This window comes from Pezoporus occidentalis, unplaced genomic scaffold, assembly GCF_034315485.1.
Source record: "Pezoporus occidentalis ecotype Australia unplaced genomic scaffold, CSIRO_AGI_Poc_V1 ctg168, whole genome shotgun sequence".
NCBI classification, from domain to species: Eukaryota; Metazoa; Chordata; class Aves; order Psittaciformes; family Psittacidae; genus Pezoporus; species Pezoporus occidentalis.
This window is the reverse complement of record NW_026913510.1, coordinates 1,205,696-1,231,294: the sequence shown is the minus strand read 5'-3', so window position 1 is coordinate 1,231,294 and position 25,599 is coordinate 1,205,696. Positions and strand designations below refer to the sequence as shown.

At 41.4% G+C, this 25,599-nt stretch overlaps 1 long non-coding RNA gene across 6 annotated transcripts in view; it reads right to left on the bottom strand.

Annotated features, from left to right (window-relative positions):
* The window catches only part of LOC134161012 (uncharacterized), a 36,880-nt gene extending 12,343 nt beyond the window's left edge, over window positions 1-24,537 (bottom strand). The window contains exons 1-5 of one of the 6 annotated variants that reach the window (XR_009963791.1): window positions 24,441-24,537; window positions 23,520-23,576; window positions 21,807-21,897; window positions 15,147-15,239; window positions 12,926-13,663 (exon numbers count right to left, since the gene is read on the bottom strand). This is a non-coding gene — a long non-coding RNA (uncharacterized LOC134161012). Of the gene's footprint in view, window positions 1-835; window positions 906-9,681; window positions 10,410-12,925; window positions 13,664-14,013; window positions 14,294-15,146; window positions 15,240-19,695; window positions 20,279-21,806; window positions 21,898-23,519; window positions 23,577-24,440 lie in introns of those variants that run through there. The other 5 variants (XR_009963788.1, XR_009963790.1, XR_009963792.1 and 2 more) reach the window with 5 other exon arrangements.
* Window positions 24,538-25,599: the final 1,062 nt, after the last annotated feature.

Here is a 25,599-nt window from a genome sequence, read left to right as displayed (position 1 = left end):
ATTACACTATATTTATTGGAGGGTGACATCAGCATTACATTTCATTGGTGGGAGACAAATATACTTTCACATTTGTGTATCTGAAGATAAAGGCACCTTTGGTTGTAAAACAAATGAATATTCTTCCCCAGTTCCCTACCTAGTCATTTTATCTGGAGTTTAAAAGCAATCTGCCTGCGCTGAACGGTTGAGTTAAGCTTTAGAAATAACACCCACGTGTAGTTCTTGATCAAGGTCTGTTATGAAAAAAAGATTTCCATTTGCCACGTAGCAAGTAAAGCATTTGCCACAAGGTGCATTTTGCATTTGTCTGTGTCCTGCTGACCTTACAGGTGGTGCACAGAGTGAACTGGGGTCTAAAATTTAGCCCGTCTCTAAGTTGAATCACTGCTAATACATAGGACATGGCTCTTCTCTGTTGACCCTGTTGCAAAGGTTTTGAAATTCACAGTATTGTGTTTTCGGGAAAACATCCTGGTAGTCAAAAAATCAGGGATCTTTGAAATAAAACTACTGTGGCCCCAGTGTTTTGCAGCTGTCTGTTGGACATCACGAGAATGTGGGAACTCTCCAGGACTTTCAGTGAAAATTCATTTCCGGAGGAGTTTCTGGGTTTTTCAGGTGGTCCCAATATCTCAAGTTCTTATCACGTTCATACTCAGTTTGAAAAGCTTTCTCAGCCCAAGAGTTCAAATATCTCTATAACAATGTAAATTACTAATAGAACTATGAACATATTTCATTTCCTGAGCCCTGAAAACTGTACCCTAAGACTTGATTCTTTCCCTGCAATAACTAGGGCAATACCTTCCCTTCCTTGTCTTATAGTAGTTACAGTCTTATAGGTATAGTGAGGTCAAAACATTTAGAAATTGAAAAGAGATAATCTGATCCAAGTTACTCACCTAGCAATGAAATACACAGTAAAACATAATCAGTCTGCTATTTTAGTTCCCTTCAAAATTTGCAGAACAATTAAAGCCATGAGTTTAATTCTGTTATTCTATAATTATCAAATTACAGTAGGCAGAAAAGCCATCACCCTTATCTGGTACTATACCAATGAAGATCCATTCACATCTAAATTGGAGGGAAGGGGAAAGGAATAACCATGTTTCTCCTTTACTAGGAGAATGTGGATCCATTTTTTAAAGCAAGAAATCAGTGCCTGAGGCAAACATTGTAAAGAGTATTTTGCTTCTTCACAATTTCCCACATATTTCTCTTCTCCAGGAACTGCAGAAATAGCAGGGACAGTGGCCTGGGCAGAACAGGGGAGTTCTGCCAAGAGGCTCTCACAGGGAAATGAGAAACAAATTCCATTGTTGGTCTTTGCTAGTGGCAGAGAGCTGATGTCTACGGTCAAGGATGTGAGGCAAAAGGCCAAGGACCAAGTCCCTCATGTTGGGTAATTCCTGACTTGGCATGGCCAGATCATTTCACTGTCGCAGCATTAGGCCCTCTCACCTATGAAACTGATAGTGCTACTTGCCAAATCTGTAAGATTACAAAAAAATATATGAAGCATTTTGAGATATCCCAGTGGAAAACACTGTGAACCCGTAAGACAAATGTAAACTGTCGGAAATAAGATTTTCTAGGGTAAACTAAAGATTAGCTTAATCATCAAGAATAAAGACCATATCATCAGAGCCTTGGAAAGGTTTTGCTTTCAACTGAAATCCTCTTGTACCAGTTTGCATGCTGAACCACCGCATTCTGTATTCAGACTCTTTCTTCACCATTTCTACTGTGTACCTTATTATACCGTATGTGAGCAGACCAAACAAGAGTACGAGTATTAAAGCATTTAAAAGCCACGTAATCAAACTGAGATCAGACATTCATGCCATCAGTCACGAAGGACTTCAGCAACTGGCCATACTACAAGTAGGGTAGATATAATAAAACTGCTACAAAAGATGTCTTTTCTCCTAAGTTTCACAAAGGCATTAAAAAAAAAATCAAAGAAAAAGAGGTGCATGTAAAAATTAATAAGAACCACAAGGTAACCATGAAAGAATTACAATCAATTCTACACAAAACCTCAGCAGCATCCAGAAATGATACTTCCCATCATCTCAGATTGACAGCACACACTGCCACATGTTCCCAGATGATGACCAGTGTTCCATGTTTGTGTTGTTCATCAGTTCCCACCCGGCCAATATGAATGCAGTGTAATGTGGCACAAAAGCCAACTCGCAGCATACTACAAGCAGACCAAAAGAGACCTCCTGAGCAACTTGAAGGTCCTGCTTCAGGGTACATGGTGAAAGGTTGCACTGCACTGATGTTAGGGAGGCTCACATCTAAATAACCTTCTGGCAAGCCCAGGCCAGCACAGAAGAAATTACTCCTGGTTCACTACATTTCAGTAAAGGACTGACCTTTTCAACTCCACTTTATCTTCTAGGTACTCCACAAGTTTAATCCTTGGATTACTAGGAAGTCACCTAAAAATTGTGGATGAAGGCTATGGCCAGGAACTCTGCTCTTCTGCTCCTGGAAGAACATGAAAAGCATGTTCTTTCTTTTGCTGTGTCAACAACATGTTGTGTTGAAACATGTTGTGTCAAACAAGGCGACACAGGAGATAAAGCCCTCTCCAAAATTAATGAAGGGCAGCAGAGTAAAATCCTACAGGAGCTATGAACCAGTACAAAATTCACCACCACCTGCTTCAGGAGCCAATAATACTTGTTTGGCCCTACTTGAAATTACAAACTACCCGGTTATCTGGAAAGCAAAATCTAAGTAAAAGGCTGCATTGCATGCGACTTCAGAATGAGATGGGGACATGAAAGCAAATAAATCCTTTGGGGTGGAATTGACCATGTTATATTAGGCACTACTGGAAATTACTATGGTAACAAAGGAAAAGAATGAAAAAAGAAGAATTATTTAAAAAAAAAAAAAAGAAAAAGAAAAAAGTGAAATTGTGAATATTTATCTTTTGGTTATAACGTAGCCAGACATGTTACATTCGACGACAGCTTAGGCGTTTCTGTATTTCTTGGGGCTCTTTTTCACTTGAAAACCAAACTAAATTTAACTGAAAGGAACGTATATTGCTTTCTATCTCTAGGGATCTTATGAGAGCTCACAAGGGCCGCTAAAGCCAAGTGGTGATAATACGTCTCCTAGAAATAGTTTGGTTCAATTTGGAGATTTGATTCACAATACAAAAAGCACAGAGTAAAGCAGATGCTATCAGCCTGTGTTGATTAGACTGGCCAATGTGATATCAATTATTATATTTTTGATTTGAAGCCCACCTGCTGATCAGACTAATCTGTGCTATTAGGAACCCACGCTTGAATAATTAGACCAACTAGATTGAACATTAAGCTGAACTGTCTCTCTGAAGGAGTGGAGAATAAGCCAGAGGATACCAATCATTGCCCTGGGCACAGAGAGGCAGCAGGGCACTCCACCAAATCAGACAGGCAAGAACCCTGCAGAATGGAAACTGGCTGATACAAGTATTTATCTGAATGGGCTGTGGTAATAAGAATACCTGTTAACAGTTGTAATTTGTTATTTCATTAGAAGTCCCAGTGCATTCTTTGTTATACCTATGAGATTCCTCATCTGCAAGACAGAGCTCTGGCTGGGTTCTCACAAGGGGTGTGGGACTGATGCAATTTGCATCTCCAGATAGATTCCTAGGAGGAAAACATAGCCATCACACAGGTCACTCCTGCAACACCTTAATTGTGTGGTGCTGCCGGGAACATACTGGGGAAGCCATAATGAAATAACAAGGAATCAGATATGTTCATATGTCCAAATAAGAAATTACAGTTATGGATAAGAAACTGCAGCCTGAGAGGTGCCTCTGCCTACCCCATAACAAAACACGAGTAAGGACTTCAGTTCTGTTGCTCATATAGTTGCAGAGTCTGCAGCCACCTAGAAATCTGGACTGACCGGACACACCACAAATTGTCTTCATATCACTAATTTACCATTTAATCATCATTCACAAAATAGCAAATGTGAACTTGAAGTCAAATAAAGACTTGCAATCTCCTCTTGAATGGAAAAACACTTCTCCCTCTGAGCAGCCAGGGATCCCTATGTGAACATGAGGCTGAATTTTAGCTCAATCTAGTTGTAAATAATGGTATTCACTGCAGTGGTATAAAAGCAACCTGCATGTTCCTGGTGCATGGAGGGTTGGGATGCAGTTGTTAAATCCAAGCAGCAGCTAGGCTTTAAAGATTTGCAATTGTACAAAAAGCACTGATAACGAACAGTTGATTTCTCTCATTATGTAAAATGTGGATGCTCTTGTCTTAGCCAAAGTGGCAAAAACATAAGATTTCTTGCTACTTACAGGTCGTTTGGCTGAAAAATACAGTCCCTTTGCAGTCTGGTCTATTGGCAAATAGATAACAAATATAGGACATGTAGATGGAGTCAAAAACATTGCTGTGCTTTACAGCCTGTTTGTGCAGTAACTCTCTAGCTGGCAATGCAGAGTAAAGAAATTCCCAGGTAAAAACCATGAAGTTTAGTGCAAAGCCCTGCTGATTTCATGAGAGCTATATGGGTTTATAGTGGCTGAGGATTCTGTCCCTTGCTGGTGAGTTTTGAAGCTCCTATAAACAACTAAGAAAACTCAATATAAGTGCCTTCTGCATGTAATTCTTATGCCCCATGAAAATGTTAGAGCAGTTCAAAACCAGGTTCCATATTACATGTGAAATTCATGGCAGAAGCTTCTGGGAGATGTGCATAGAGAGGCAGCTGTGCGGAACATGAGTGTGATAGTGGGACCTCCAACAGACAATATCAGAGAAAGGCATCTGAAAAAACATCTTCTGTGGCAAAGACTGATCAAATTAATCAAGAAATTTAAAATTAGTTCACTTAGAGAAGATTATTCCAAGCTTTTAAGTCAGCAATTTTCATTACTCACCCCCACAAGAAATGCAGATAATTCCAGTAATACACATTAGAAACTGTGCGTGCTTGTGAGCCTGGCAGTGAAGACCTTACCTCTCATCAGAGGAAGAAAGATAACCCCATGATTGGCAATGCCTGTGTAGCGTGTATATCATGTCAAAAAAAACCACGAGGCTGGACACAGCCAAAATAGAAGAAAGAAGACACAAACAAAATGGTAAAGAAAAAGTCTTTTGCGAGAGCAAGCCATTATGTGTAACAAAAGTATTTACCACCACTAACTACATAGTAGGTACCCCATATGCACTACAAGCATTTTATTTAATGTAGGAGAATGAGAAAAGCAAATTTTTAGGATGCTGCCAATTCCATACTTGATACAGAAGGGAGGAAGACAACAAACACACTCAAGACACAAAAGGAGTTTTGGTTCATGGAAGTTTATCTTTGCTAGTAAAGAGAATAAACAGGTATCAAAGTAAAGATGTCACTAGCAGTAAGACACAGCACTTTGTCACTAGTGGAATGATGCAGCATGGATCCTTTTGTTGGCCTCTTGGTGATAATATGATTCCCCCCCAACTCAGTAAAAGCTGTAAACTGAAAAAATTGAAAAACATGACTTTGAGTAGTAGGAATGTTTTCAAAAGAAATGGTTTGAGGTGAGATTTCCTTTCCCACTGGTGCCTACAATCAGCTTTCATGATTACTTGCATAAAGAATTACCAGATATCACGAAGCAGGACCTGAAAATCTCAGGAGCCAAAGTCACTTTCTTTGCACCACTAAAACATTGACACTTCTGGAGAATAACGTTTCTTACCCATTTGTATATGAGCACATATTTACATCACACCGAGAGGGACTGTTATCCATGGAATGAGTGGCATAGCTCAAGCACAACCACATTTATGACAATTTTTAGGTTTTATCACCTGACCATGTTCCACTAATATGTGTCTGGGATGCAAGCAAACTTAGTATCAGTCTATGCACTTTCTTTGTACCTGCACTGGCTCAGAACCATAACAAATAACAATATCTTGGTAAATTCCAGACCTTTCATCTGAACAAAATTAATAGGAAAATTCTAGTGACTTGGTGGACTTCAAAAAGCAGTTGTTTCTAGGAAAGATCTTGAACTCCATACAAGGAACTTTTATGAGAACAGACTGGAAATACTCAGCAATTCGGATCAATTTACAAAAAATAACATCAGTGTACTTCAAAAGCTGCCATAATTTCAGAAAGCAATTTCTACCTACAATTCTCCACGTGCAGAATACAGGAAAGCACAGGACTGTAGAAAATATATTGGATCTATAATTTCAGGATGACCCATGAGTATAGGAGGTGGATGGTCACCATCCCTAACTCATATTGCTGGAGCCTTTAAGTGACAGGGTTTTCTGTGTCTGTCTGAATGCGATGTGGGGCTGATCAACAGGCAGCAACCGTGTGGTTCACCCCTTGTCATCAAAAGGTCTTTGAAGGAAGCCACCTAGCAGAAGTATGTTATTATGCTCAAGCTGGGTGTGCGTTTGTGCATTTAGAATAAAATTAAGGTTGCAAAATTGAGCAATCAAAACAGCAGCGCTCGAATTTGGCTATGGAAACACAGTATGGGATCCTGTATCTTCTCCTACTTTCTGTAAGAGAGAATTGAACTAAAATAAGCCTCATTTCTGGCATTTTTCTGCATTTGCAAATGCTTTTTTTTTGATTGTGCATGTAGCTAAAAATTACTTAATTCAACATTCAAATGCAAACGTAGAGTTCTCGATCAAATCCCAGCATCTCCAGTATTCCTTAAACCCTGACTGGCAGCACCCACAAGTTGTGTCATGTGTTTTGGCTTGACACTAAGGGAAAACACGCGTGCAGCTCTAACAGGACAAACCCAGTGCATTGTGCACTACTTTACATGCTCGCTGCCATGGCATGTCACCCTCAAGCGCGACCATCTTGTGTTCCATGGTAATTGCAACAAGGTTTTGCAAATCAATTAAAATCCACATTGTCTCCACACTGTACACAAACAGCACAGAAATGCCATGTCTTTTATTTTCCCCAGTGATTCAGCCCTTCAAGTTACATTTTTGTCATCCTTTACCTTTACCTCAATGTTCACATTGTCGCTGTCAAGCCGGGAAGCAGCAGTGACAGCTGCATCTTGAATAGCCATCTTTCACTCTCAAATAATCTAGTTTGCAATGGGTATCTTTACACTACTATTCTTCTATTTTCCATCTCATGAGCTGCCATGAAATTGACATTTAAAACTAATTGTACGGTAAAATCCCGCGGATTCCAGAAACTGTGCCTGAGATTTGTGGCAAGGCAGTAGGACCACATTCTCCCCTGTATTAGTTTTCTGTCTGCTACATAACTGTGAATGAGTGCTAAAGGGGATTATTAGGCCCCAGTGGTGAGATAGAGTGCATATAACTAATCTGCATTGCTTATCTCAAGCAGACAGTGGTCTGTCAGGACCTGTCTACATGCCCTCCATGCTTGTCCCTTGCCTTTATTGTCTTGCTGCTGCTGTTGCTGCTGGTGGCTCTCCTCTGCTGTTATAAACAACCAATTACTGTCCCAAACAGATGTCTGTGGCTATGATCAAATAATTCAGTTGGAGTGAAGAGGCCTTAAACAGGTCAATTCCATTCAGTTAGACATGGTATCGGAGCGAAGGCGAAAGGAGGCACTGCAGGGTGACCTGAACTTGTGAGTTATTGAGAGTAGGTAAACTTAGGACAGCAGATAATGAATCAGCTTTTCCCAGTTAACACTGTAAAAACACATAAAATGAAAACTGGAGAATTATTTAAAGATCATTTTTGCCACTGAAAATGGAATGGATGAGTTAACAGAAAAGTGAATGCCTTTATAAAGTATGATATTTCGTGTATTCAAATTAATAAAAGCCACATGCCTCCCTGCAGTTAGTCATTGGTTTATAACGCTAAAAAGCTATATATAGAAACAGCAGAGTAATGGGTAAGTTTAGTGAGATATTTTGGGATATTTTTAATTAATTGTGGTACTGATGAACCGTAATCTCCAGCAAGAAAATTTGATACATGTGCCTTTAACAAAGTATGATTTCCATTAAAATATTGTGCTAAGTTCAGGGTTTATAGCTTGCTTGTTCAATAAATTTGCATTTAGCTATTGTCTTCCTCAGTCTGCAGGGGAAACATCGCGTATCGGGCAGATGCTCAGACATCAGAACAATTAATGTAGCTTTCAGAGAGAAAAAAAAAACAAAAAGAGAACAGCTTTAAATCTCTTGTGCCTATGCAAGCACCGACCACCCTACATGTGACCATAAAAATGCACAGTGGTTCGATGTGTAGTTATGTTAAGCTATAACCATAACCAAAAGCCATGACCAAGAGGGTGAACCAGAGAATCCTTTTATTCTCTCCCCCTGATTCAAAAGTGCTTTCAACAGCAAGATTTTCTATTCTGCAATGCTGTCATACAGCCACCCAAGCATAATGACCTGATCCACTATAAATTCCTTGAGGATAGGGCCCCATCCATGAATTTCCATAGAGGTAGCAAAATTCCTTTGCAAAACTCAGTCAATACCATTCACATTATGTCTAGCTAAGATATATAAATATTCGTATGTCCAGGTAAGAATTAGCCCATAAAAGAGGGCCGTATATACTGGAGAAATCAAACAGCTTCACTCAACTTCCCAGAAATTTCTCAGACACACACATAACTAGGAGAGAGTCTCTACCCAAAAGAGATTATGATCCTTAGACTTTGGGTATGTTTTTAATATATAGCCCCATACAGCCAGCAGCAGAGACACTGCTAAATGCACAAGGAGCACTAGGAGGGAGCACGCATAGAGGAAATGCAAGACCTCTCTGGGCCTTTAACAGCCCTTTCATCTCAAAGCAGCAATGAGTTCCACAGGTTTTTTGCATTTACTGAAAAGATAAGTACTAAGTAAGGGAAAGGTTTTCAGAAGAGCAGAAACTGAAGCAGAATCTGTTAGATGCCCTGAGATGAGGACAAACCTGGGTGAACAAGAAAAGAATGGGGGGTAAATCCAGAATATATGAAACAAAAGAGACTGGCATATTTTGTATGCAAATGGAATAGACAGACACAGACATAGAGATGAAAAGATAGGGAAACAGGAGATAAGAGAAGGACTGAGATGAGGACAAAAGGCAAACAGGTCTTTGGGACTGATGAGGAAGCGCTAGAGAAACATTACCAAGGCTGACCTCCACATTGAGGGCTGAATCAGGGACACTTAGGAAATCATTTAATGGATCTTACCAAGAAAGAGCTTAATATAGGTTAACAATGGGGAGCTAAACCACCGATGAGAAGAATAACTACCTGAAGTCACTCTCCAATTTATGACTGATTCTTTGTTAATTTCAATCTACCTGGAGCACAGCTTTTGGCTCCAGGTATGTGGAAAGAGAGACCATACCTAGAAACTTTATGACATATGTGATCCCCATGCAAATTTCAAAAACAGAACAACTGAGTAAATACCTGGTCTGTTAGCCTACCTTGTGCTGTATGTTGGTGCTGCGACTCAGCTAGCATTTACCAGCTGCCTGAAAAAGTCTGTATAGAAAAGCATACTCAGATATAGCCATACAAACAGCCAACATTACCACTCACACTCCCAGTTTTAATAGATTATGATCGTAGAATCACAGAACAGTTTGGGTTGGAAAGGACCTAAAGATCATCCAGTTCCAGCCCTCCTGCCATGGGCAAGGACACCTCACACTAAACCATGTCACCCAAGGCTCTGTCCAACCTGGCCTTGAACACTGCCAGGGATGGAGCATTCACAACTTCCCTGGGCAACCCATTCCAGTGCCTCACCACCCTCACAGTAAAGAATTTCCTCCCTATATCCAATCTAAACTTCCCCTGTTTAAGTTTTAACCCGTTACCCCTTGTCCTATCACTACAGTCCCTAATGAAGAGTCCCTCCCCAGAATCCCTATAGCCCCCCCTTCTGATACTGGATATTTACAGTTTTACATACTGTCAACACATCCTGCATTTGGTACTTGCTTAGCTGTGCTCTATACATTGAAAACTTAGCCTTTCCTTAGAAATCAGTTTCTCCCAAACTACTAATTGCAGCTACTTCTCCATCTCTAATTGCAGCTAATTCTGATTTCTCATTAGGGGATACCTTCTTCACAGTATCTGCAGTCCAAAACAGCATCATCATCCATTCTTCTTCCATATTATCACACTGCAAATAAGTTTAATCATTCTACTTTTCTTCTTAGACACACACTTCCCATATTGACAACTTCTGAGGTGCATGTTGATCACAGAAATAGAATATATCACGAAATAGAACAGAAGAGAAATAGCATAAATCATGGCCAGAACATGGAAAACCTGAAGATGTTCCTAGTCTATCTTGTTGCTGGAAAAATTGGAAGTATGAAACACGCAGTCTTCAAGCCTGGGATGCAATTAAAGACCTAAACCACAATTTTTAAAACCACCTTAGTTTTTGTTGTTGTTATTAGCTGTTTATCGTCCTTCTAAATCCATCTGTGTCACTGCCCACCCTCACTATCCACAGTGGCTATTACCAGTCAGGAACAGACCATGTCAGTTAAATTCAGCCCAGAAATGAGCATGGTGAAGAAAATTCAGTGGAGTAGGCACATTCTGCTTTGGATAATTAGTCAAAGAGTGAACTGATACACTGACAAAAAGGTAAAATATTATCAAGATATTCTGAGTCAACTGTTTTAACCCATCTTGTAAAAGCAAGCCACTGGGAAAGCAGGGCACCTACAGAGTTTTTCAACATCCTAGGGCAATGCTGCAACTCTGAGCTCAGAAACATAGCTTCTGTAGCATCCAGGCCAAACCTACACCCTCCTTGGATATATAAGGAAGCACCATCCCGAGAAGAACATATTTAACCAAGGGACTGACCTGCAACACATGCAGTGCTGTGCTGCATTAACCTTACAAGCAGAAACCTTGCTTGAAATGCTTAGGATCTCACAAGTAGTCAGTGAGGCACAGATTTGGTGGTCCAGAGGATGGCTCACAGTTAAAACCACATGTGACATCTTCTGAAGTTCAAAAGGCTTCAACTGAAGCAGAGCAAGAACCAGGAAATCCTTTCTTAGTGCCATGATTTAAAGGAAAATAAAGAAAACCCTTAAGTGTGAAGTTAGTTGCTGAGCTAGAGCACAGACATTTACTCAAGTTCTGCCATGCCTTTTGCACAGAAGACTGCAAATGATGCTGACAGCTAAACTGCTTGTCCCTGGGCTCTCTTTAAAGTCCTCCTGCAGAGTCCTCAACAAGCATAAGGCTCCCACAGATGACAGTTAAATTACAACTTAATTTCAATGACGTGCAGCTCCGTTATTTTCTCCATACCAATAATAACATGCACCTACATGTGGCCTGGCGAAGGTGTTTGAAAGACCAATTCTGTCTCAAACAACTGTTTCCAGATTTGCTCACCTCTATATTAAAACACTGACTTTTATACAACCTTCTCCTGCATACACCCATCTGCTGAATTGCTCTTGGGTCACTCAAACACAGTTTTACAAGATCAATGCCAAAAAGAATATGGGCTAATCTTTCTTTAAGGCACAAGTGAGATCTGAGGCACAGTTCACATAAAGCACTGTAATTTGGCTCTTTGTGCACTTCTGGCCAAAAGCATCAAACATTCATTAAAAAGTATTTAAGAAAGAGAATACCTATGGGGAAATACTAAATTCTCATGAGGCAACACAAACCAAGCCACAAAGCAGAGACCAATTCAGAGATGCAGGCTCCAAAAACAGCAAATAGCATAAACAGAACAAACTGATTTCTGCTCTCACCAAAACCACCATAAATCTGTCTTGAGGTTAGCCAAGAATAAGCAGGAGAAGATCCCAGGCAAGTAACACTTGCTCTTCCCTGGACGGTTTCCAGTCTAACACCCAAGAAGGTGTATTTTCAACTCAGATACTATTATAAACACTCATTTTACCAATAAACATGGCTTAGCTGCTGTTTATACCAGGTACCTAATTAACTTTAGCTTCAGTCCAAAGGAGGTAGAAACCATTTAATGTACATTTAGCAGTGATAAAAATAAATCTGTAAATGAACAGATGTGGCCCCTGATTTGGATGGGATATTTCTAAAATATTAAACAATCCTTTTCATGATATAAATAACGTGAGTGTAATTGAATTAATATTGACTAATAGTAATTGCTCCTTGTTCCTCAAGTCTGCCTTTTATTAGTGGGAGGAGTGGTGGAGGTTATTGCCTCTTAAAGAAAAAATCCTGAGGCCCTGAGGCACCTTTTCTGCCTTATTATTATTGTAATAATGAGGGCAACTGATTTGATCTCTCCTTACACAACACTGCAGCACAGCGATGGCTAAATAAACAGCCAAAGTCCTTTTGTCCCTGTGGGCTGTTTCTCGGTAATTAAAATCAATAGGATCTTTCTCAGAGGATCTCTTTAACCTCATACAGCTACACTGTTCCGAGCAGGCAATGTAAAACAAACAAATGAACTCGCAGTCCTTGTTGAGGTAAATAAATAAATAAATACAAGCAAGACATTATTTCATTAGGATAATATTGGTTTTGGAGAGGGGTCGTGGAAGAGGCTGCATTTAAACCGGCAGGATTTTTTATTTCTTTCCTCCTTTTTCCCCCCTTAAAAAAAATATAATACACTATATTATATAGTGGCAGCATCCACTATTCCCAGAGGTCACGTGAGCTGAAATATTCCATTGATCTTCCTTTTTTCAGGAAGGGAATAGGCAATAGAGGGAAAATAAACATCACCCACTTGAGACTTGTGATGACTCAGGACCTCGCTGTGTAAGGTGCTGTACATTTAAGGTCCAAGAGGAAAATAAGTGAAGGTCCCCAGGGTTTCACTGTTGCTGGTGTATGCAATTGCAGCCAAGGACAGAGCAAGCTACAGAAGCTCACATCCCTGTGTTGATGGTGGTAGTATCACTGGCACTGCTTCCAGCGAGTTATGGTGATGACCAGCATGACGCATACAACAGAGAGAAAGGAAAGGATTTATATCACATCTCTCGGGAATCTTGAATCCTGAGCTCCGAATCAAGGCTGGGTGAAGCAATTAGGCTGCATGACAGGTGACAAGAGCGAACCCTATCCTGGTCAACACAAGCAAGAGAATTTTGTATTGGAAAACATAATGCTGCTTAATGCTTCTTTGGGACAAATCTGCTCAGTGATCCCTTGTCCAGGCACACAGTGAGATGAGATGAGCTTCTGGCTGACCCAACAGCAGCCTCTCCTTTCTGACTGCTCCCCAGTGGATTCATGAATGAGGGGCTGCTTTGTACTCATGATGGGACACGAAAACACTTGAACAAATCCTGGATCTAAGCCAACCAGCATTATCACCAACAAGAGCAGGAGTGAATCCATCCCCATTAGCTGCCTTGCAGTCCTGACATTGCCACTAGAAGCAATACAAGTCCTAACATCCATGCAAGGAAGCAGTGCTTAAAATTATAGAATTGTATAGGTTGGAAAAGACCTTTAAGTTCCTCCAATCATCAGTTAAAAGTAGGAGGCATTGTTCTTGCCTATCACATGCCAGAAAATCTTCTTTCTGAACAGCAATAACACCTTCAAAAGCTGGGCAGCAGCTTGATCTTTGCAGGTCAGGTGGTGAAAAGGAGCCATAACCACAGAGATCTCTCAAGAGCTGAGGAAAAAAAAAGTGTTGCTCAGTGAAGGTTTCCTTAGATTCTGCTCATTCTTGAATTAGAGTAGTATTTAGAGAGAGATCCTGCCCATAACTAAGCAATCTGCAGGCAAGGCTGGAAGAGATCTACAGCCCTAAAACCAGGCAGGACTGAACCACCAGCACAAAAGAGCAGAAAGGAGACACATCAGACAGGTACAAGGCACATTTGAGTTCTCCGAGTCAAAAGCAGAGGCAACCATCTGTAGAAACACAGTTCCCAGGTCATGTCCCACCTGTGAGATGCTCAGCTGGGAGGTAGGGTGCATTCTTTTTCCTTTTTCCAAACCCACATGTGTAACAGTGACCAATCTTAAGGTGCCCACACTGAACTGCAGAGAATTAGGGCTTGGGAGCACCATGCAGAGTCATCAGACCTATAATGCCCTCCAAAAGCAGGGTCAGATATATCTGTGTCATTCCTGAAGGATGGTTATCTGTCTTACTAATCATCTCAAACATCAGAAAACCCAATGCATCCTTAGCCAGCTTATTCCAGTATTTTGCCATCCTTAACTGTAAAAAATTCTCCTAAATTTCAGCACTGAATGCAACTTGAGCCCATGCACACAGCAGTAATTTCCTCATCCCCTGCAACAAGATGTGATATGTAATATTTGAAGGCTATACCAGTGTTATTTAGCCCAAATAATGACATATATTTAAAAATAATTAATAAGGGGGTTTGATCATTTTATTAGTGTGGTTCTATTCCCTCCCTAGTTGGTCTGTCCCTTTCTTGGACCGAAGTATGCATCTTGGAGCCCCTACTCCAATGAAGCATTTAGATGCCTGTGATGAACTGCTTCTCCTTCCTGGCAATAAGCTTTGAGTGGCTGCTCTTGTCAAATTGTGTGCATTGCTGACCCACTTCAGCCCTCAGGAAGTGAGGACAGCCTTTCACTAGGGCATATCAATGCTTAATTCATAAGGACAGCAGAGATTTCTTTACTCCCTTAAATTCCTACAAATTTTAGGTTATTACAAGATCAAGATGTAAAGAGCTGGTCTCAAGTGAAAGCAGCACACCATTGGCACCATTATTTTTTATTTAAACAGCCTATTCAAAAAGGCCTTTTTCCTCTTGTTTCTATCACCTTGTTTGTTCTTACTGCTGTGGATTATATTACCATTTCATAAAGCGTTTAGTTTACTCTGTAAAGCATTTTAGGGCACAGCTGAGGGAAAGGTGCTTAAATGGTTCAAAATTCTTCTCCTAAAAACAACTCTATTTATTCCTGTTTTCACTATTCACGCTGCTAAAACTCCTGCGAATGGAGTATTTTTGTGAACATAATATTGACTTCTTTGCCTTTTGGCTACACAGGCATGAAAAGGATATGTAGTACATATTTAAAGCCAAAACAATTGGATACAAAGGAAATTATGTAGAAGCTGATTAAAGATAATGGAACTCTTGTGAATAAAATTGCATCTCACTTACCTCCATGCATGTTATAGACAATTATAGGTTAAGTGTGCAGAAAGCTGGTACTTCTGGTTTCAGCTCAGGGAAACTCTTATTGCTATAATTTGCCTGAAAGAGGAGATGAGCTGAGTTCCAGCTCCTTTTGCATATAAAGGAATTAATTGATTGTGTTTAGGCTGTGCTCAGTAGATGATATCGATTCTCTGGTTTGTGGTGCTCAGTTTGAAGACATCAGAGTCCAATGAATGCAAACAGCTGGGGGTTGGGTATGAGAAACCACCCAGGGGTTCTAGCCAAGTGGTGTGGAATTTGGGGCAAATTGGGTCTTTTTGGGGTGTAGTTTTTTTAAAAGAAATAATCTACTAATTAGTTAAAAATACACAGCTAAACTTTGTTCTAGGTAATACCTCAAACGTGGACTATGCTACCATTTCCTTTCAACTCATATTCATTATCTGAAAGACAAGTGGAATACCATATCTCAAACAGCCATCAGATTGCAGCATTGCACAGAGGGCAAGATGAGTTTGGGAGCAGGAGTTACAGACTTCTTGGTAAGATACGAGTTTCTGTAGATGGGTGGCTATTTTGTACTCTAAGGCTTTCAGTTCATCTAAAGACCTTCACGCTTGCAGATGGAATATCAGGCAGCTGTTATTACTCAGCTTAGCCTTTCTATTTGTGTTTGTTTGCATTGTCTGAATTGAAGAGTGCCCATGTTAAACATGAGCAGCAGCTTTGTATTACGATTCTGCTACTACAGCAATTGCACCTCTAAAGATATTAATCAGTTGACTGCATAATTTATATAAGCAAATTATTTCTTGAGCTCTGTGGCAGCCATGAAGCCTGCCCTTTACAACAGTACCCACACAGTGCTCCAGCAAGCCTGGTGGTGTGACCCACCAAGAAACTAAAACCCAATGATCATTCCCTCATAGCCAATCAAGCTACAAGTCTGCATAGACTGCCCAAAAGATGGTACAAGCGTAACTTCCCATCCAGCAGAGCAGCCACTCTGAGAAGTTGCAGCAAACAATTTACTTCCCCCACTTTGGTACACTCATGCATCATTGACTCTGTCTCTGATGTGCTCTGCCACTCATGAGTGATCTGGTCATTTCTAACTCATGAAAATAAATTGTTTATCTGCCTCCAAGTTGCACAGCCTCTGTACCTATAGATACTCAGAGACATGGAGGGTATTCTGTATCTTGCATGGAGCTCCCCCACAGGGCTGGCAGTATCAGACCCTCAGAAGAGAGACAAAAAAGAAAGTAACTTAAGAAAACAAATACTTCAATAAAGAGACCAGACTATTTGCTTATGCTTCTTCGCTCCAGACCCACAATTACCCCACAGAAAATAAGGTAGATTTAAATTGTTACTGAGTAAAAACTCCCTATGATTTTGAACTACTAGCAGCACTTTAAACCCCTGCCAAAAAGTGCAAATAGCCATGCAAAGCAGGGCTTTAGACTTTGGAAGCGTTACTCCTCAATTACAGTAATGCAAGTGAGGACTGAGTACACCAAGCAGAGTTACAGACTTCGCAATGAGCCATCTCCATATCTACTGACCTCTATAACTTGGTACATCCTTAAGGACAGCATTTGCTAGGTAGATGTATAAACTCACATGGACTTTATGAAGTGAATACCCTCTGTTTCTTGTTCAACCCTGTCTCACTGTATTTAAGCCATATTTCTCCACCTAAATTACCAGTAAGATGGCAACACTTTAATTTTCAACCTGAATTTGTGCAGGACAAGAAATTTCAGCCAATAAAGCCTCTCCCCTAACCTGCCTTACAACCCCTCATGGCTTTTCAGACTTAATTTTCTATAGATTGCTTGCCCACTTGAGAGGAGAAACTTGAACACTCCCAGCCTGAAGAGCCAAGTGCCAGCAAAAAGATATCAGGATCGTTCACCGCAGCCCCTGGATGCAAGCTTAACTGCTACTGGCTGCTTTTAGCACATCAATGTGAATTACTTGACTGGTGAAACTAAGCAGCAATTAAACACCTCACCACTAAGTGGAAATGAGAAATTTACCGTTTGGTCTTCAGATAAACTGGAGCCTCCTGTGAGCTACTGTTATCAAACCCCAGGGAGGACTGGTTAGAGTGAGAACGGTCTCAGTTTGTGGCCAAAAGGGGAAATATTTCTAGTGAAATAGAAATCAATTTTTATCATTCTCCCCTTGTGGTTTTTCTTGAGTGCTGATAGCAAAGGCCATGAGAAGGGAAAGGTGTTGAGGTTTAACCGAGATTACACCTGGAAGCAACAGTTGTACTGCTCAGTTTTAGTTAAGGACACGGGATGGGCAAGCAGCCAGGCAAAGCCCTCTCCATTTCAGCAGTCATCTTACTATGGGACAGAAGCAACTGAAACTCCATTTGCACACACGAAAGGAGGCAAGAAGAGAGAAACAGCCCTCCTCAGAAGTATCAAAATTTCAGGAAGAAGTACACTTCTGCTCAGACAGACCCTGGATTTATTCTTAAGATCGCTGAGGATTGGTGTTGTAGGAATTCTCTTGCTCAGGCCAGGAGAGATGCCCACATTGAAAGCTTGGCTAGGTGACACAGCATGCAGCAAGTGCTTGCTTTGCAGTAATAAAGCCTCTCTCAAAGATTTCTGGAGCTGTCTTGACCAAGTTCATGCTATTCTTTAATGAATGACTTAATAAACTACTAGGGAAAAGTGTTTCTGCTGTTTCCTGTTGGTCCTTTTCTCTTTGCCTATCTATGTCTAGGATCTCGACGAAGACACTAATGTATTGCAGTAGCTGCCAACAGCCACTCGATGTTATCTCACTTTCTCCTTGCTCCTTCCTGAGGAGTTTCTTTCACTGGTTTTGATCCAAATTCTACTATTTTCCACACAGTTACAGCAGACTACACAGAGAGGAAAGGAGAAGGAACACACAGGGGAAAACTGGTGTCAACTTGTAAACCATTGCATGGTCCACATAATAGTGACATGGTTCTCTTTCATTGACCTGGATCTTTAACAGGCTGTTATCAGAAGTGTAGTCTTCCAATGTGTCCTCTCTCCAAAGATCGTTTGTTGAGAAACTTTTCCAAGGACTATTGTTGCTAAATTGTGCCTCTCCTTCAATTGATTCACAAAAGAACAGCCTTTAATATCCCGCATGGTGCAGTGCTGTCTGATCATAGGACACAGTGATCCCATCAACTTTCCTCCTCTTGGGCAGGCTCACTTGGGCACCTACTGTTCAGGCTAGGAAAGGTTAATGCAAACTTATGTGCTGCTTTCTTGTCCTGTGTGATTCACATCTGGCCATTTTACCAGCACCTACCTGACACCTGGACAAACAGCAGTTACTGGGAGGTACTGAAACCACACAGCTATAACAGAGTAATAGGTGAATTCTTATGTGCCAAGAATGTAATTTGTGATGTTTCTCCACCTGCCACTCACATACACACACTTTGTACATACGTTATGTGACTTCAAAGACTATTTGTCACACAAGAAAATTACTTAGTTAAAAGGTATTCCTCAAGTCACTTACAATGAATGTAAAGCTTTGGAGAGTATCTTAGGTTTAACAGCAACATATAGGTTTTTTCCTAGGTCTTGGTTGGTGATACTTGCTCCATACAGTTTTACTTAACTAGTGACGAGACTGAAGGCTGTGCTTCATTGATACAAGTCTGTGATTCTCCACTCACAAAAGAGGCTAGTACTTGGATTTCCATAACAAAAAAACACATGTAGATAATGCAGTGAGAGACTGGTCCCACAGAATGAGTCTGATTCATTCCACCTCACTATAAGAAAGGCTCTGAGGTGCTGGATCATGTTCATAGAAGAGTAACGAAGCTGGTGAAGGGTCTAGAGACGAAGTCTTATGAGGAGCAGCTGAGGGAACTGGGGTTGTATAGCCTGGAGAAAAGGAGGCTGAGGGGAGACCTCATTGCTGAGGTAGAGGTCAGTCTCCCAGTTATCAAGCAACACGACAAGAAGAAATGGTCTTAAGTTGTGTCAGGGGAGGTTTAGATTGGTCATTGGGAAAAATTGGGTTGTCAAGCATTGGAACAGGCTGTCCAAGGAAGTGGTTGAATTACCATCCCTGGAGGTATTTAGACATGTAGATGTGCTGCTTAGGGACATGGTTTAGTGGTGAACTTGGCAGTACTAGGATAATGGTTGGACTCAATGATCTTAAAGGTCTCTTCCAACCTAGATGATTCTATGATTTTATTCTTTGGCACCAAACTAGCAAAATCATTGTCAAACAGACACAAATCAGTGCTTTGTGACACAACTTACCCATTTGTTAACTCTAGCAAAATGCCTGGAAAGAGGTAGATACTATTGCAAACTGCATAGGGAGATTCTCTGGGGGACAAGATTCTAGTCGAGGTGGAAGGTCCAGTAACCAAGAGACTAATGGTGAAGATCCACAAGATACTTGCATTGATCCAAGAATGCTGTAAGGTTTCCCACAGTTGGGATCTAGATATCATGATTTTGCAGGTGTTGATTCAACTGGATAACCAGATGAAAATGAGGATTTGTTTGCGGTTGGTTTGGTTTTTCCTTTTTGTTTCAAATCACACAGCTGCAGGAGAAATGACAAGAACATATGGCTGGGAGTGGGAAAAGCAGAAGCTCATAGTTTGCTCAGGTTTAGCTGTCATGTAAGGCCACAGTCCTTTGGCTCCCAAGCCAGTCATGGATGAGGGCAAGGCTTGAACTTCCCACCTGCTATGTGCAGCCACACTGAGTTTATGCAGTGACTGGCATAAGAGGACCTCATCTCATTTGCTCGTATCAATATCAGACAACACCTGGAGCCTGCTTAAAAAGCTAACGCTACTACTCAAAACCAGAGTTGAGCTGAAGAAATGGGCCGTGACAGCTAATGCATTTCTGCGTAGTTTTGAACCAATTCTGCATGGAATTGTAAATTCTGAGACTGACAGCCCAAAAATATGATAGATTGTTCTGCATTTATTAAGGAATTTACATTCCTTCATGTTTTTAGGCAACTGATTTCACTGTGACGAGCAGGTGAGCATTTTAACGCAATTGCTCAAGCATCTAAATCCTTCACTAAGTGGGTTCTTAATTTTCATGCACATTAGCATCAGTTCCTTGATTTTACACAAGCTGTGCAGAGAACAGAAAGACATCAGGAAAGAGGAGTTAACACAGCCTACCTCCAACATCTACAACATAAATGCTACCATGTGAGATAGTGACAATCTCTCTGTATTGCCAGTATCTATGTCTCTCTACTTTTGTGGATAGGTGCATCTGAAATATTCTAAACAGCTATTTTATGATAATTCATGCCCTAGAAATCCCTATTTTCCTCCCCTTTAACTGAAGAGGAAGCCAAGGGTGGCAAGACCAGCTGTCTCTGTCTCCTTCTGGACAAAAGAATTCTGTTCCACATATCCAACTACAACAGGCTGCATTTTAAATTTCACACACAAAATATCCTCAGCCCAGTGTCTGCAAACAATAAGTAGTTATAAATTATACCATGTAGCCCAAGAAGTCAGCCAGCCATGAAGCAAAGGCAACCCTCCCTCTACAAATAACAGGGATGACCTTTTCTACAGCAAGATATAATGCACCGCCAATGTTCAACATCTTAAAGTAATTTCTGATCTTTGATAATAGAGTACCCAGGACTTGGGCCCAGTCTCCAGAAACACTCAAAATGCTGAATTCCTATTGAACAAGTGCTCAGAACTTCACAGGATCAGCAACAACAACTTTCTCAAAGATGTGATGGGCCTTTCATGTTTTTAACTCTTTTGAAGGTACTGAGTACTCATTGCTCTATAACAGCCCAGGTCCAAATCCCAGCTGAATTCCTGACCTTATTCAATGCAGAAGGTAAATTTGTATCTTAGTTATGAAAAATGAGTTTGAGGGCCAAAAGTGTCAACACGGATGCAAAATCTGGTTTTCAAAGTATATATTTTCTTGGTCCTAAAACATGACGTTCATGTCCCATAAGCACTGCTGCTGCCTTCCTGCACAGTCAAGGATATCACCTATCTGCATTCGACTCTCCACTGCTCAGCCAGCACACACCACAGCTACATGGGTTCTGCATGGGAAAATCCACCTTTTGCACATACATACTGCTTGTAACCCATTTGTGCCTTCAAATAAGACAAAAAAAGGGTTTAGTGTTCATTTGGCTATAAATACTATTTTCCATGCGGCACTCTGGTAGCATGACTAGTCCAGGAACAGCACTATACTGTGCTTGACAGCAGCTCATTGGCATTATACCAATGTCAGGTGTATTTGGGAGGAAGTCAGAAACGTGCCATTGCTGTGCTTCCAAAACCCTTAAGCCAGAACTTCCACTAGTGCCAAACCATTAGATTACAGCTAAAAAAAATCAGTGAAAGCTTCCTCTTTCTCCTCATATTACATCAGGTCATGTGGCATCTATAGTTGATCTCTTTTAGTCATTCTTTCCCATCTCCCATTTAGCATCTTCCTCACAAAAAAAACAAGCAAGCCAGAACAAAATACAACCATGCTGCATCCAGATCTGCCCCTACCCTGCACAGCACCCGGATAGGCATCCCCTGGGATCAAAACACTGGAGCCAATGGGAGTTTTTCTGTCTGTGCCCAGGAATTTAGAGAAAATGGAAGAACAGACTTACAGCCCATCGGGTCCTCATAGCCAAATGTTTTTCCACATATCCTGGGATGGGAGGATGCCTCTCCTCTCCCCCTTTCAGCAAGGCAGCCAACCTGGAAGGAAGGGGGATGGAAAACTGAATCCCTGATTTAAAATCATTTCAGGCTGAGGTTTTGCCAGAGGAATCACAGCTGTGACATGCCCACCACTCTAACCATGGTGAATGAATCTGGCCATGAATCGTTAAGCTCCCCAAGCATCCAGCGCTCTCAGCCTGCTACTAATCACTCAGAAATCTGGCTCTCCGCTCTATTTGTCGTAAGAAATTGCCCCAATTCAAAAAGATGATCTGGAAGTTTAATATTAATCAAAACAGAGCATGTACCAGCAGAGATGCAGTTTAAACGTAACTGCAAGATAAAGGAAAATGATTGCGTTCACCAAATTCCACCCTGACATAAGAAAAATGCCTCACCAGTGTCAAGGCATAGCAGGGGCATTAACAAATCACCTCTTCCAAGCCACAGTGGGGGTGGAGCATGTGCAGAAATGGACTTGTGGTATTTTTTCTACCCAAGAGCTTTGTTGGTCCAGCCAAAGCACAAGTGGGCTGCAGCCATCAAGTGCAAACCTGCTCACTCCAGGGTATCTTACCTGACTGCAAATGCTGGATTTGTCTGAGTTATTATCCCTACTACAGTGAGAAATGGGAATTTCAGGGACATAATTCATCTCACCCTGAGGCAGATGCCTAGAACACATTAAGTGAAACATGTTTAAGGGTTTGGAGATAGGGATGACACCCAGCCATGGGGCTAGAGGTGGGAGCTGGGTGGTAACAGCACCCTGCTTCTCAGCAGGCTGAGATGAGTTGGGAAGCAGTGTCCTTAATTTGTAGTCTGGCAATATGTGAGCAGCTCAGCTCTTTGGAAACCCATTGCCCATTTCCAGCCAAACCTGCTCAGCCCATCTCTAGTTAATTAAGTTCTACTTTAAAACCAATAGCAGCAATGCCGGGCTCTGCAATTGTCCTCCAGTGTCAAAAAAATGATACATGTGTTAATATCCTGCACATTTTAGGCTCCGAGAAGCAAACTGACCCTGTGGAACAGTCATTAGTTGCTTTTTAATTAACTGCTCCACGTTTCCCCCCCAGATCTTTCAACAACTTGCAGAAATGGGGAAGTAAAGCTTCTTAGCAATAGACAGTAGTAGTTGTGTTCATATACCAGAACAACTTTTGTTCTCATGGGTGTTTGTCACGGGGCTGTCTTCCTTTTACCAGTACAAAATCTACACCAAATGGAGTTTTTAAAACAATGTAATGAGACTACTCACCATTAAACTCCCATCTTCATTAGTATCTCATTTCACTGCTGAATTTATATCCCCAAGCATCTTTAATTTATTGATTGTTTCTAGGAGGGTTTTTCTCCTGTGTTATTTTTCTTTCTATTAAGCATCAATTAGTGGAATCTGGGCAATAATTTGTATTCAGGTTTTGACATAGCAGGTTACAGACGTTTAAATGATTTTACTAAGCTGCCACCTGTGATCTCATTGGCAAAATACCAAAAACGAAGTCTCTGCTAAGACACAGGCACCTTTAAGGGCACACAAGTGCACCGAGCATGCAACTCAGACCCTGTTCCCCCTCTCCTGCCCAGGGCATTGAATGCAGATGATCAGGCAGCAGAAACCCAAACACCACTTGGAGTATCACACATATGTTTACCTCAGCAACCTCTTCCCATGACCCAATCCAAGGCTCATCATTATGGTATAGCATGTGCTGTTGGGAATGAAAACACTTGAAAGACCATGGAAAACCACTGCAAGTTCCTGCTGTGTGCCATTTACTGTCTTAGAGACAAAAAGTGACATGGAAAAGACACAAAAGAGAAACAACTGTCCTGACCCCCACAAGTAACAGCAACCAAGATCAGGACATCTTCAGCATGCATCCCCTCCACAAACTCACAAGACAGCTTTCCTTGCTGCTGCCAATGCACCCTAACTATGTCCCCTCAGAAAGGCAGGAGGTCTGCCATCAGTTTCACAACAAGCAGGATCAGGCCATAGACAGAGCTCTAAGGAGTTCTAAAATACCTAGCTAAAGCAGTAACCATCAAGACCTCATTTGGTCACAGTTCCAGGAACGGATTCAGAGTAGGCAACCAAAAGCACAACACAAATGTCCCCTTTTCTCCAGGAGCTAAATAGCAAAGAATCATACAATGGTTAGAGTTAGAAAGGACCTTAAGATAATCCAGTTCCAACCTCTTGCAATGGGCAGGGACACCTCACACTAAACCACGTCGCCCAAGGCTCTGTCCAACCTGGCCTTGAACCCTGCCAGGGATGGAGCATTCACCACTTCTTTGGGCAACCCATTCCAGTGCCTCACCACCCTCACAGTGAAGAACTTCTTCCTTATATCCAATCTGAACTCCTCCTGTTTTCGTTTAAACCCATTACCCCTTGTTCCATCACTACAGTCTCTGATGAAGAGTCCCTCCCCAGCATCCTTGTGACAATAGAAGAAGACAACATTTTGAAAGTGAAAAGCCTGGGAAGAGGCTTAAATGAAAACTTCTTAATGACTGAGGGATTTTTAATTCCCAAAAATTCAGGAACTACCAGCTCCTCAGCTCACTGTTGTTCTTCCAGCAGCAATTTGTTTGGGCCAAATCTTGCCTTACTACAAAGTAGAGCTAATCTTATGTTGTCCTTGGTTGCAGTCTTCCTTTTCTGTTGAACTGAGGTGAACAGCAGCATGGGCAAAATAAAAAAGAGAATAAAACCCCTTGATGAAAAACACTCCACTAAACATTAATATTACCATCACATATACAGCTTAAAAACCAACTTACTACACATTCACTGAGTCTATGCCCTCTGCTACCTGACACAACGCTCTCTTACTTCCCTCTGAGAAGATGGGAATGGGACACCCCTATCACTCCAAGCCTACCTCATTAGGCCCAGCAGGTATTTCTAGTTTCTTCCTGATCACCATTTCAGAGCCTGCTGGGAACAGAGCAAATAACTCTGGTAACAGCCTTAATTACAGCCTCCTGGCAATGCCTTCTGCTGGCTTTGTCAGAGGGGAGCTGCCCCCGATGTGGGAAACATCACTCAGGGTAGATGTGCAGCCTGTTTAGAACAAGAGGTTGCTCTGAGTCAGAATATAAGTGGGGAAAAAATCAATTTGGAAATAGAGGCTGTTCACAAGTAACACCTGAAAGGTCTTATAATAGAGTAGTACTTGCACCCACTCTTATCTGAATCAATTCTTAACCCCTGCCCTGGAAGGGGAGGCTCTGGTGCAACCCATTACCTCAGAAAGTCACCCTCAGCACATTCCCACTCGGCCATATGACAGCTCTGTACCCACAGCCATACCTGTGTTTGCCATACTATTGCTTCAGCAAATCTCCCTGGAGCTGTGCACGGATAGAGACAGGTGTTCATCGACAATGAAACACACAGTCCCAATCTAAATGTGCACAGCTACACAGCCACAGCTATATCACATCATGGAGAAATACACATCCACAGAGACTATAAGGTTTCCATATTCCCTCTTCCCTCCTTTCCCCATTCCCCCCTCAGCTAAATCAGAACCAGAGTGGCATTTAATCATGCGCTGGAGCCATCAGTGGCATAAACCAGTACAACCTGCACTGCTGTGGTATGGTTCTGGCTTCAGGGACTGGAGTGGTTCAGAAACACAGGAGTGTCTCTCTCTGACAGCTTCCAAGCCCAATGTTGATCAGAAAAGGCCCATGAAATTGAGGAGAAGAGGTTCAAGG